The sequence below is a fragment of the Mirounga leonina genome, unplaced genomic scaffold (assembly GCF_011800145.1).
Source record: "Mirounga leonina isolate KUSES-001 unplaced genomic scaffold, KU_Mleo_1.0 Mir_175, whole genome shotgun sequence".
NCBI classification, from domain to species: Eukaryota; Metazoa; Chordata; class Mammalia; order Carnivora; family Phocidae; genus Mirounga; species Mirounga leonina.
The window spans coordinates 36240490-36255030 of NW_023270453.1; the positions used below are offsets into that span (position 1 = coordinate 36240490).

A 14541-nucleotide genomic window follows, 5' to 3' on the forward strand; every position below is an offset into this window, starting at 1 on the left:
AATGAATGAATGAATGAATGAATGAATGAATGAATGAATGAATGAATGAATGTGATATGGGCCAGGCAATGTCCTAGGCGCTGGGGATGCAGCAGCCAGTAGGACAGATGAAAATTCCTGTCCTGTTAAAATTGACATTTTAGTCAGGGGAGAGATGATGAGCAAAAAACATATAGTCTAAGGTTCTAAAACATGTAGACCCTCAGATGGGGATGAGTGATATGGGGACAAATAATGGAGCACAAGGGAAGGGGCCATAGGTGTGGCTTTTTAAATAGGGAGGCGAGAGACGGAAACATGCGAGTTGGGCTTGCAGGGCTGAGAGAGGGAGCAATGTCTGTATTTGGGAAAGAGCATTCCAGGTGTGTATGGGGGAACAGCCTTTGTGTTTCCCAGTATGCCATGCTGCCCTCTCTCCTCTAGGCCTTGTTGAGTTTTCCCACCCATCAAGGCCAACCAACTGTGCCTTCCTCCTCTCCTTTTGAGTCACAGCCTCTGAGCTGAAGGCGGACTTACCCCTTGCAAACCCCTGGAGGTGGCCTGCAGTGGAGCTCAGTGGCCACAGGGTGGCAGTGCTTCCCACAGATATGGTTCTTCACCCTGCTCAGGCGAGCTCAGGGTCTACGTGGTTAAAGCAGGACCGTTTTCTCTTTGTCCTTGAAAGGACAGCAACTCTTGGCTCCAAAGAGCAGACTTCTTTGTGTTTTACAGCTCTTTGTGTCTCCACCTTCTGAAGGTGAGGTTGAGGAATGGTGGGGCTCAGACTGTGAGAGTGGTGCTCTCCCCCTGGAGGCTGATGAGATGATCACAGATGGAAAGTTTGATGAGGAGCTCGGGGCTCAGAGAGGGGAAGTGAGTGATGAGTGACCCAACGTCACACAGCTGAGTCGTGCCAGAACTGTACTTTCTGATACCTGGGCCAGTTCTGGCCCACTGTGCCACCCCGCCTGCTTCCCCAGGCCTGGACACAGATTGAGTCAGTGGTGGAGTGGGGAGAGGAATGAAAGGAGTCCTGGATCTGAAGCTCACGGATGTAAGCTTCCCACCCAGCCATGAGAAGTGGAATCAGGAAGATGGTCTTTCTCTGTTGCTGAGGTAGACCTTAGAACTTAGTTTTCCTATCTGCAAAATGGGAATAAACAATGGAGTAGTACCTGTGTGTATGTAGAGATCAAATGTGGGCTTGTCTTGGGGGTGAGATCTTTATTTGGACCCTTCAGTACCTATGTTGGGAAAACTAAAAATGACTGCAACTTTGGGGAATCAGGTACACCTGGTTTCAGAGCCCATTTCCTAAGTGTATAATCTTAGCCTCTCTAAGCCTCAGTTTCCTCCTTTGTAAAATGGGTCTAATAAAACCACAGATTAAATGAAATAATTCAGTAAAGAGCCTAGCCCAGTCCTTGGCATGTTAAAATTGTGAATTACATATCAATACTGGGTTGAAGTGGGGAGTGGAGAGGAGGGTGGCTAAGGTCAGAATGGAGGTGGGGTGGGGCTCAGAAATGTAGTCAAGTTAAAAGCTTGGGAACACTTAATCATTTACCTGGGTGGATGGGGAAAAAGGTGAGAATCCAGGTTTTAGTCTAGAAGTAAAGATAAAATAATAACCACAGTAGCTACTATTCCTTAAGTACACATGTTATTTCATTTGTTTCTCACAACCACCCAAGGGGTGGGCACTATTGCTAAACCCATTTTACAGCACGGTGACCAAGGCTCAGAGAGGTTAGTAACCTGCCTAAGGTAGCACAACTGATAGATAGCAGAGCCTGAACTTTTGTATCTCAAAGCCATTGGGCTCAGCGGATGTGCTATAATGTCTCTCAGTTTTCCTAATTTGTACCTTCAGGATAAGATCTATAGGGACCCATTGTGTGATGTAGATTCTGACCACCAACTGTCATGGATAGTCTCCAATTCTTCTAAAAAAAACCAAAAAACAAAATAGGAATTATAGCCTGGCTCCAGGAGAGAAGCAAACCAAACTTTTTATTTAACAAAACAATTAACGTTTAAAATTTTTGTGTATCTTCCCACTTTATTATGATAATTTTCACAATTATATACAGTATGTATGTGGGTAGTATATTCATTACCCAGCTTCAACGGTTATCAGCATTTGCTGTCTTTTTGAATCTATCCCCACCACCAAAATTCATTTTTTCTCAAGAGGGATTTCTAAAGATTTAACGTAAAAAATCTTGTCAAGGGGCGCCTGGGTGGCTCAGCCGTTAAGCATCTGCCTTCGGCTCAGGTCATGATCCCAGGGTCTTGGGATTGAACCCTGTGTTGGGCTCCCTGCATCGGGCTCCTTGCATCAGGCTCCCTGCATCGGCCTCCCTCCATCAGGCTCCCTGCTTGGCAGGAAGCCTGCTTCTCCCTCTCATACTCCTGTTGCTTGTGTTCCCTTCTCTCACTGTCTCTGTCAAATAAATAAATAAAATATTAAAAAAAAAATCTTGTCAAACCCACCCCAGTCCTCCCTCCACAGAATTTTTTTTCCTCGAGCTTTATTGATATACAACTGACATATAATATTGTGCAAGTTTAAGGTATACAATGTAATGATTTGATATATGTATCTATTATAAAATGATTACACAATAAGGTTGGTTAAGGCATCCATCACCTCACATAGTTACAGGTTTTTTTGGTGTGGTGAGAACTTTGAAAATCTACTTTCTTAGGACCTTGCAAATATATGATATAGTTGACTGTAGTCACCATGCTGTACATTATATCCCCAGAACTTATTCATCTTGTAACTAGGAATCAGTTTTTTTTTTTTAAAGATTTTATTTATTTATTTGGCAGAGAGAGACACAGCGAGAGAGGGAACACAAGCAGGGGGAGTGGGAGAGGGAGAAGCAGGCTTCCCGCAGAGCAGGGAGCCTGATGCAGGGCTCAATCCCAGGACCCTGGGATCATGACCTGAGCCGAAGGCAGTCGCTTAACCAACTGAGCCACCCAGGCACCCAAGAATCAGTTTTTTTTGTTTGTTTTTGCTGAGAGTATTTAAAGTAAAGCCCTGAGCATCAAATCATCATATAGCCTAGATCTTTTAAATTTGTTCTACTCCTCAGGGAGCCTGCTTCTCCCTCTGCTCCTCACCTCGCTCACTCTCTCTCACTCTCTCAAATAAATAAATGAAAAATAAAATTTGTTCTACCCACCCACACTGGCCTGTTCATCCTACCTCTATCAGTAAGGATATGTTCCACTGCAAGTGAGAGAAGATTCAAAAAATAAGGCTTAAACAATAAAGGCATTTGATTAATTTGTATAATCTGAAGTCAGGAGGTAGGCAGTTAGAGAGTTGGGGAAGTCACTCAGTCATTTCTAGGTACTAGGGTGGTGTCTCTGTGAAGGCTTAGTCTTTACCTCATGGCCTCAAAATGACTGCCACAGCTCCAAGCACCATGTCCTAATACAACAGCATTCAAAACAGGAAGGGTGGGAGGAAGGGAGGAAGAGGGCCATCTCCTTGTTGGAACCTGCAGTTTTCCACAGGAACAGTGCTGATCACAGGGGGTGTTTTTGGAAATGTATGGGGACATTTTTGTTGTCACAATGATCAGAGGGTGCCAGGGGCATTATAGTGCTGGGAGAGTCAGAGATGTTACACATCCTGCAAGGCAAAGGTCAGTTCCTCCACTGGAGTGTCCCTTCTAGACATTCATTATAATCATTTGAGCCAAGAACCTAACTCCACTTGCATATAAACAGCTTTGAGTGTTTTAATATAGACCAACTTTTCCAGGGATGCAGCTACAGACTGTTAACAAAGGAATTCTGTACTTTGTTTTTTGAGAATGTTAGTAAGAGTTGCTCCTCTACTTCAGGAACTCCTATCACTGGTGGCAATCAGGTCGGTGGTGTTTGAGGGACCATCCGCTGGTCCATGCCTGTCCATGTTTGTGGCTGTTCCTTCTATAGTTAAGTCTAGCTGTAAGCATCTGGCTGCTTCATTCTGATGTCTTCTGTGCAATGGTGTCTGAGCATTTATATGTTAAAATGCCTATTATCTATTATAGATATCCTTTTAGTTTTTCCTTCATATTACAATGAGGTTATTACATCGACCTAACAAAAAAAATTGTGTGGGGGAAAAAAAATTATGTGTCGAATTTCCCTTTAGGAAGAAGAGTAATGGGGCGATTATAAACATTTTTATTATAAAAAAGGAGCTACCGGGTCTGAAAGGTTGCCACCCCTTAGCTTAGAAGTATCTCCGGGAGATGGGGCACCTTCCCTGAGTGCTTGGCCACCTGATCCCTGCGCAAAATTGAGGAGCTGGAAAGAAGAGGGGCTGCTGTTGGGTAGGAGGCTACTCTGTTTGTTCCCCACTGATGGTTAGTTCCAGCATCTCAGCAAAGACCTTGGGCCGTAGGTAGTTCAGAACGAGCAAAGCTTCTGACAACCGAGTATGTAGATGGGTAGAGAGGGGTGTGAATGCTGCAGGGCAGGGGCACAGAGCTGGTTTTCGGGAAGTGTTCTGGGTAGATATTTGTATATATATGCGCAGTGTGGCGTGTGTATGCAGATGTGACATGTACATAGATTTTAATATTTTCTGATTTAGGTTATGGTCTAAATAAAGAGAAGACAGATAATAGTGGTTTGGGTGCGAGAGTAATTATAGTAATCCCCCTTATCTGCGGTTTCTCTAACCGCAGTTTCGGTTATCCTGGGATCAACTGCGGTCTGAAGCGGACGCTCCTCCTTGTGACGAATCCACAGTAGGTCAAAAGGTGCCTAACGCCTAACGCTACGTCACGGCGGCAACGTCACGGCGGCAACGTCAGGGCGCCGACGTCAGGGCGCCGACGTCACCCACCTCGCTTTGCCTCACCACGGAGCCATCTTATCACCTCACGTGGTCACAAGAAGGGTGAGTACCAGGACTGTGAGAGGGAAAGGCCGCACTCACACAACTTTTATTATAGTGTATTGTTAAAATTGTTCTGTTATTCTTGTTAATCTCTCACTGCGCCGAATTTATAAATTAAACTTTTCTCATAGGTGTGTACGTAGAGGAGAAAACAGGACATGCAGTGTTCAGTTCTCGGGGTCAGGTGTGTGTGTGTTGAAGGGGGTGGGTCGCGAACGTACCCGCGGGATGAGGGGGTGGAGGGCTGTGGTATTTGCCGGAGAAGCTCTTCAGGGAAATTGTGTGCACGCTCCCGTGCTTCCTCAAACAGCCTCTATAACAGTTTAAAAAAACCCGTGAGGCTTAAGACGTGGTGGTGGTGGTGGTGGTAAGAGGGTGGGTGGGGATCTTAGTCCTCTAGGTGGTGTTTGTTTTTTAAGATTTTATTTATTTGAGAGAGAGAAAGAGAGAGGGCGCTAGTGAGGGGAGGGTCAGGGAGAGGCACAAGCCGACTCCCTGCTGAGCGCGGAGCTGCACTGGGGGCTCAGTCTCACCAGCCAGAGATCATGACCTGACCCCAGATCAAGAGTCAGACAGCCACTTACCTGACTGAGCCACCCAGACACCCCTCACTAGGTGGTGTTTCTTTTTCTTTTCCTTTTTTTTTTTTTTTTAAAGATTTTATTTATTTGAGAGAGAACACGAGCAGGAGACCGGGAGAGGGAGAAGCAGGCTCCCCAGGGAGCAGGGAGCCCGTTGCGGGACTCGATCCCAGGACCCTGCGATAATGACCTGAGCCGAAAGCAGGCACTTAACTGACTGAGCCGCCCAGGTGCCCCTGGGTGGTGTTTCTTTAAACCAGCATTGCCTTGACTTGCCTGAGGTTCAGAAGGGGTGTCCTGAGGAGAGGATTTTGGATTTAATTCCAAGGACTGTAAGAGCCCTCGGTAGTTTGAGCAGGAGAGTAAGGGAGTACTTGTTAAAAAATGCACATACCCTGGCTCCATTCCAGCCTCTCAGAATCTGGGTGAGTAGGTAGGGGGGTTGTCTAGGAATGGTAAGCACACCCCAACGTGATTCTTATCATTATGCAATTTAGGGGATACCATGCCTCACAGTGGGGGTTCTTATACCTGAGCAGGCATCAGAATCTCCCAGAGGACTTATTAAAACCACTGTGTGCTGGGACCCACTCCCAGAGTTTGATTCAGTAGGTTGGGGGAAAGAAGGAGATTGTGCTTTTTAATTAATTAATTAATTTATTATTTATTTATTTTTATTTTATTTTATTTTTTTTTAAGATTTTATTTATTTATTTGACAGAGAAAGACACAGCGAGAGAGGGAACACAAACGAGAGAGGGAACACAAACGGGGAGTGGGAGAGGGAGAAGCAGACTCCCCGCCGAGCAGGGAGCCCGATGCGGGACTCGATCCTGGGACTCCAGGATCATGACCTGAGCCGAAAGCAGTTGCTTAACCAACTGAGCCACCCAGGCGCCCCGAGATTGTGCTTTTTTAAAAGTTCCCAGTGCTGCTGATGCCATGGGTCCCTGGACCACAGTTTTGAGAAGCATTGGCTTATAGCAGGGGTTCTCAGCCTGGCTGCACATTAGAATCATCTCGGAACCTTAAAAAATACCAATATCCCAGCAACACAAGGGTCCCAAGAAATCAAAATCTGTAGGGGTAGGATCCAGGCATCAAAACAAACAAACCCAACCTTTCCGGTGTGTAACCAGGGCTGGGAACCATTATCTGGAAGTTGGTTTTTCTGGGTTTTGTTTCGTTTTGAAATCCAAATGGCATCTGATTTCTTTTTTAAAGTTTATTTATTTATTTTTTTAATAATCTCTACACCCAACATGGGGCTTGAACTCATGACCCAAGATCAAGAATCAAACGCTCTTCCAACTGAGCCAGCCAGGCACCCCTGATTTCTTCTTTTCTTTTTAAGTTTATTTACTTAAGTAATCTCTACACCCAACATGGGGCTCAAACTCATGACCCTGAGATCAAGAGTTGCATGCTCTACCAACTGAGCCAGCCTTTCATTATCTGAAAGTTTCAAACACTGAGCAGCACCTTCAGTCCCCCTCCCTGCAATCAGAATTGCAGGGGTTGAGCATCCTTATGTTTTAGTGTATGTATAGCTGCCGAAGTGAGCACAGGGAATACTAGCGTTTTTGTTTTTGTTTTTTTTTAAAAAAGATTTTATTCATTCATTGAGAGAGAGAGCAAGCGAGAGTGAGCAAGCATGAGTGGGGGAGGGGCAGAGGGAGAGGGAGAAGCAGGCTCCCTGCCAAGCAGGGAGCCTGACGCGGGGCTCGATCCCAGGACCCTGGGATCATGACTTGAGCCGAAGGCAGATGCTCAACTGACTGACGCACCCAGGCGCTCCAAATGCTTGTGTTTTAAACAAGCATCCCAGGTGCACTAAAATTATAGAATCATTTTCTGGCCACGTGGCTGCTGCCATACCCCAAACTTCAGTGTGTTGGGGGACATGATGTGGAAATGACCCAAGTCATTTAATACTACAGTTAATAACAGCTACCATGTGCTGAGCCCCACTGCAAGCGGGAACATTCAGATATAACATCTCCTAGTTCCAGTATAACCATGAAGGAGGTAGAAGTTATTTGACAGATGGGGAAACTGAGGCTTAGAGAAATTATGTGACCCGCTTAAGGCTACTCTGCCCCTAAGTGGTAGGGTCAGAATCTGAACCCAGGACTCTCAAACATTAAAGCTCCTGTCCTTTGTGCCAGGCCATGTTCTTTGCTTGGGGTCTTCTTTAGGCTTGTGTGTGTGTGTGTGAACTGGGAACACTTGCAGAAGTACAAATTATTATGTATCGGTGAAGATGTAGCCTGGGGGGCCAGGCTACCATAGTTGTTGAATCTATAGTTAGAGAAATTCATTTGCGTCAGCCATCTTGCCTCTCCCTTCTGGAACTGGCTTGTTATTAATGGGTGAGCTGGCCTCATTCGGGCAGTTGTGATTAAACTTGCTGACCACTGAGATTTTCTTAGCCCCAGAAGCTTCCAAATGACGTAAAGCTTCCATTAATGGAGTACTCTGTGATGTGCTCAGGGTCCCAGGCCTGGGAGGGAGCCAGCCCCATGCTCAGGGGGTTTAGAGAAAGGAAAGACTATTGGCTTTTTCAAACTATTGCCTTAGTTCAGGCGCTCAGCATTTCCCTCTCTGGCCTGGCATTGACTTCAGAAGCTTGACTGGTAGGGACTAAGGGAAGGAAGGCACTTAGGAAGTAAAGTGGAGTTTGGGTTCATGTCCACATGAGCTGCTCAGAATGCAGTAATCAAGCCTTTGGATCACATGGCCTTGAAGTTAAATCTATGCTCTCCCTCTTTTTCAATAAAAATTGAGATACAATTCATTTACCATAAAATTCACAATGTAAAAGTATACAATTCAGTGGGTTTTAGTATATTTATAGAGATGTACAACCATCATCACTAAGTCCTGAACTTTTTAAATATTTTATTTTATTTATTTGATAGAGAGCACAAGCAGGCAGAGGGAGAGGGAGAAGCAGACTCTCTGCTGAGCAGGAAGCCCAACATGGGGCTCAACCCCAGGACCCCGGGATCATGACCTGAGCCGAAGGTAGCCGCTTAACTGACTGAGCCATCCAGGCGCCCCAGACATTTTTATCACCCCCCCGACACCCTGGAAAGAAACCGTGTTTCCACTTGCAGTCACTCCTGATTCCCTTCTATCCCCCAGCCCCTGGCAACCACCAGTCTGCTTCCTGTCTCTATGGGTTTGGCTAATCCGGATATATCAATGGAATCATACAATATGTGGCGTTTTGTGTCTGGCTTCTTTCACTTAGCATAATGTTTTCAAGATTCACCCATGCTGTAGTGTGTCAGTCTCATTACTTTTTATGGCTGAATAATATTTCCTCGAGGGCATATATAACGTTGTGTTTGTCCATTTGTCTGTTGATGGACATTTGAATTTTTCCCACTTTTTGCCTCTCATGACTAGTGCTGCCGTGAACATGGATGGACATGTCTTTATTTCTCATAGGTATACACTTAGGAGTGGCATTGGTGGGTCATATGGCAGCTCTGTGCTTACTTTTTGAGGAACTACTAGACTGTATAGCATCTACCCTGCTCCTTTTTGCGGGGAGGGACCTTACCTCTGGGATCTTAGTCTCCTCCTCTGTAGAATGGAAACCACCGGAGTGCCAGCCTCATTGGGTTGTTATAACGGGGGGAATAAACTAACAGAGGCAAAGCCCTGCAGCACCATCCCTTTCCCTGGCCCAAGCACTTAATAACAGTTAGCTCTTATTAGTATTTACTTACATATTTACTAATTTATGAAAGGAATGCAGTCCCAAAATATATACAACCCTCACCGGGAAGAGGAATAATAAAATAGGCTTAGAAAATCAATGGGGATATAAATGGCAGTATTTCCTGGAGTCCAAGTGTGAGTTTTATTAAAGTTCAATGCAGTAAGCATTTCTGCATTGGGGCCGAGCTTATTTACTCTTACAGCCTGAGCAAAACAGAGAGACTGGGACTTAACTAGTCACCTGGGGGTTTGTTAGCTCCCTGGGACGTCATTCCCTCATTCCTGCACCCTTATTTCTAGTTTGTCATTAAGGTAGGTGAGCTGAAGATTGGATAGATCTGTAGTTGGCTGGCCTGGGATGAGGAGTCAAGAAAGAGCCCGGAAGAAACTCTGATGAGCTGTCTACTGTTCTTGGCAATAGTCACAATGGGAAGAGTGACCATTTTTTTTTTTTTTTTTTTAGATTTTATTTATTTGACAGAGAGAGACACAGCGAGAGAGGGAACACAAGCAGGGGGAGTGGGAGCGGGAGAAGCAGGCTTCCCGCCGAGCAGGGAGCCTGATGTGGGACTCCATCCCAGCACCCTGGGATCATGACCTGAGCCGAAGGCAGACGCTTAACGACTGAGCCACCCAGGCGCCCGAGTGACCATTTTTTAAGCACTAACTATGGGATGATTTGGTGATTTGTTCAAAGCTGGGGATACAACCTTGACTACTGACTGTGTCACAATTACGTAAGTCTTTTTGGTCAAATATGTAATTAATAAATAATGTGTGCTAAATATGTGTTAGGTGCTGTGCTAACTTACATACATTATTTTATTTAATCCACATAATAGATCTATAGATTGTTCCCATATAAGTCTTGTTTTACAAGTAAGAAAACAGACTCAGACAAGTTAAAAGATTTACCCAAAGGCTCTCAGTGAGAAAGAAGTGAAGTTAGAATGTGAACATGGGTCTCTTTGATTCCAAGGCTTTCCCCAGAGTGGAAGGTAGGCACCTGCATTTGCTGTTGTGCATAAGGGGGCTGAATACTTTTCCTGCTCCTTCTCTTGGTTCCTCACTGCCTCCTCAGTGTGTTTTGGCCACCCTGGCCTCTTTTCAGTTGAGAACACACCAACCTCCTTTTGTCATTGGAGCCTTTGTACTTGTGTTCCCTCTGCCTGGAACCTGTTCCCCTACCACCTCTTTCACTTAATTAACTCCTGTTATTCTCCTAGTCCATAGCAGAGGCTGCTCATTGCTTCTCAAAAACAATTCCCCCTTTTTAGTAACAACTCTGGGCGATGCCTTAGGGACTACGCTTTCCAGCCTCTCTTGCAGCATGGTATGTTCATGGGACCCTTTTCTGGCCAGTGAGGTAGAAGTAGAGTATTCTGTAAAGCTCAGTCATCTCCTTAAATGGTGGGGGCGTGTTCCCTTATTTCTCTAATGTCCTTGCCCTGTCCTGTTGTCTGTGATGCCCATGTGGTGGCTGGAGCTCTAGTAACCATTTTGGACCACAAGGTGACCTAGAGAATGAAAGTCACATGTTAAGGAATGTAAAGCAGAAAGACAGAAGGAGGCTGGGCTCCTGATAACTTATGGAGCTGCCAAATTAGTCTTGGGCTGTCTACCTTCTGGTTTCTCATGGAATGAGAGAAATTGGAAACTGTTTTGTTAAAGCTATGAAATTCTGTTAATAGCAACTAAATAAAATTCCTAACTAACGTAATTTCTTGGCTTAAATATCACTTTCTCAGAATGGCTTATGTGGGACTCAAAATAGGTCCCTCCTTTTGTTCTTTCTTATAACACCTGGTTCTTTTCTTATATTGCCCTGATTCCAATTAGAAGAAATATATATGTATTACTTTATTTTCTCCACTGGGCTATATTTTCCACTGGGCTATTGGACATACGGGCAAGGCCACTGGGTATAGTTAGATTTACCTGGCACAAATCCAGGGGGTACCAGTTAAATAATAGTTTATGTGAACGGCATTTCCTGAAATTGTGTAGTGCACAGCCTATGTGTATGTACATGGCAGCCCTGTCTACAAGGAGGGACTTATTAGTGTACTCCTGGCAGTTAGCATAATGTCTAGACCATGGGCAGTCCTCAACAAACACTGGTTGCAGGATGAAAGGATTAACAAAAATGATGGATGCCCTGTGCTGGGTACTGCTCTGGCTGAGGCATGGAAATCATGGCAACAAGGCATGGATAGTTTCTAACCCTGAAAAGAACAAGGATTCTGGGGCTTGGAGGGAGGTGGTCCCACTACTTGGAGGAGCTGGAGGCTTTGTAGATAGGAGAGGCCCCTTCTCTTATTTAGTAGCCTCAGTGTTCCATCTGTAAAGTGGGAGGATTGTTGCAGAAAAGTGGTTTTGTTTAACCTTTATTTTCTCTTTTATTTTATTTTACATCTTTAAGTAAGCAATGCCTACATGGTGAAATACTCAAGTAGTACAAAAAGCATAGAGAGAAAAGTAAATTCCATTCATTCCTAACTCCCAGAACCTCCCCCTACACACCCTCTGCATTACCTTCATTGCCCTCCCCGCCTCAAACCTCCTGGCTATCTCTGTGACCATAGAGACCTGGCTATCTCTATGTGTTTTTTTAAGGGAGCAAATTTCTGATTTATTTCATGAAAACAGCTTAGAAAAGCAGTGTTGCCAGCAGGTGGGGATGTAGCTCAGTGGTAGAGCGCATGCTTAGCATGCATGAGGTCCTGGGTTCGATCCCCAGCATCTCCATTCTTTTCCCCCTTGCTTGGGGAAATAATCTTTCTTTACTCTTACAGCTACACCACATTCCTGTAGAATCTGCAAATTAATCATCTTGCCTCCGAGTACTTATGTTTTTCTTCTGTTATGCTTGTAACTCTCCTGTTTTATTTTTTAATTGATTTATAATTGGCATATAACATTATATTAGTTTCAGGTATATAAACATAATGATTGGGGTGCCTGGGTGACTCAGTCGGTTAAGCGGCTGCCTTGGGCTCAGGTCATGTTCCCTGGGTCCTGGGATTGAGCCCCACGTCTGGCTCCCTGCTCAGTGGAGAGCCTGCTTCTCCCTCTCTCTCTGTCTGCCTCTCTGCCCATTTGTGCTTTCTCTCTCTGTGTCAAATAAATAAATAAAATCTTTAAAAATATATATAATGATGACATATTTGTATGTATTATGAGATTATCACCACAATAAGTCTAGTTAACATCTGTCACCATATATAGTTACAAAAAATCATTTTTCTTGTGATGAGAACTTTTATTATTATTATTTTTTTAGAGAGGGTGGGAAGGGCAGAGGGAGAGAGATAAGCAGTCTCCCGGCCCAGCGGGGAGCCTGATGCGGGGATCAAGGGTGGGGGGCTCCACACAGGGCTGAACTTGTGGCTGGATCTCACAACTCTGAGATCATGACCTGAGCCAGAATCAGGAGTCAGAAACTTGATCGACTGAGCCACCCAGGCACCCCTGATGAGAACTTTTTAAGATCTACTCTCTTAGCCACTTTTAAATATGCGGTACAGTATTAACAATAGTCACCATCCTGTACATTACATCTCCATGACTTACTTATTTTATAACTGGAAGTTTGTGCCTTTTAACTCCCTTCACCCATGTCACTCCCCCGCCCCCTAGCAACCACCAATCTGTTCTGTGTCTACGAGCTTGTTTTTTTTTAGGTTCCACATATAAATGAGATCATAGGATATTTGTCTTTCTCTGACTTATTTCTTTAGCACAATGCTCTCAAGTTCCATCCATGTCATAAATGGCAAGATTTCCTTTTTTTTTTTTAATGGACAAATAACATTCCATTGTATATGCACACCCCACTTTCTTTATCCATTCATCTCTTGATGAACACGTAGGTTGTTTCAGTATCTTGGCTATTGTAAATAATGCTGCAGTGAACAAAGGGGTGCATACATCTTTTCAAATTAGTGTTTTCATTTTCTTTGAATAAATATCCAGAAATGGAATTGTTGGATCATATAGTTGTTCTACTTTTAATTTTGGAGTTTCCCCCCAAAATTAAAACTCCACAAAACACTACTGTTTTCCATAGTGGCTGCACTAGTTTACAAATCCCATCAACAGTGCACTGGGGTTCCCTTTTTCCACATTCTTGCCAACACTTATTTTTTATCTTTTTGGTGATAGCCTTCTAACAGGTGTGAGGTGTTAAGTCATTGTGGTTTTGATTTACATTTCCCTGATGATGAGTGATGTTGAGCACCTTGTTTCATATACCTGTTGGCCATCTTTCTATCATTGGAAAAATGTCTATTGAGATCTGCCGTGTAACCAGTTTGTGTGTGTGTGTGTGTGTATGTTTCGTAGTTAATCTGTATAACACAAGTATACATATGCTACATATGTATGTATCGAATTTGAAATATTTTTAAATAGAAACTTAGTCTTTAAAAATAGTTAATTACTTGTTTTAAATCTGAAGTATGACTTGAGAAAATAATGATTATTAGTGATTATTAAATGATCATTACTGAAAATAATTTTGCCATTAATCACACACTGTTTTTCCCTACCTTGTAATTTTTTTTTCACTTCAAAATGTCGGGATTGTTTCATTGATCTGACTTCTTTTATTTAAATGGTTGTCTAGCAGAGTATTTCACTGTATGGCTGTACTGTAATTGATTTAACTGGTCTCCTGTTGGGAAATGGGTTATTTCTGATCTTTTGCTGCTGCAGACATTGCTGCAGATGAACAGCCCTCTACTTAAATCTTTTCACACATGTGCAGTTAATATCAGCTGGTTAAATTCCTAGGCGTAGAATTAATGGCTCAAGGATGAAAAGTGCTTGCAGTTTTCATGAGTACTGCCTGCATGGAACTGTACCAGTTTGCCTTCTCACCGCCCTGATCCCCTTTGACCTCATCAGTGTATTACCAAACTTTTGGTACCTTTGTATGGGTTGTTGTATTAGATTTTCTTATTATGAATACAGTATTTTCCTTTCAACTATCTGCTCATCTCCTTTGCCCTTTTTCTACTGGATTAGATTATTGGTCTTTTCATTATCCATTTGTAGAAACACTTTATAAACTAGGGGGATTAGCTCTTCGTTTATGATTATCAAACTTTTGATCTTTGTCAATCTGATAGGTGAAAAATATAGTATCACATTGTGGGGTCCTTGTCTCTGGGCAAGGATAGCATCTTATGTCTGAAATCCTTTGGTATTTCCTTCTGTAAACTCTGTTCATGCTCTATACAGCAGTGGTTCTTAACTGGGGTGGTGTATGAGGATCACCATGTTTGAAATACATGAACGCAGCCCCCAGCCCTGGGGATTCTGGTACAGTGT

At 43.7% G+C, this 14541-nt stretch overlaps 1 non-coding gene across 1 annotated transcript; it reads left to right on the top strand.

Moving 5' to 3' along the window:
• The first annotated feature begins 11883 nt into the window (after positions 1 to 11883).
• TRNAA-AGC lies at positions 11884 to 11955 on the top strand. Its single transcript has one exon. It is a non-coding gene; the product is annotated as a tRNA-Ala (tRNA).
• The last annotated feature ends 2586 nt before the right edge of the window (positions 11956 to 14541 follow it).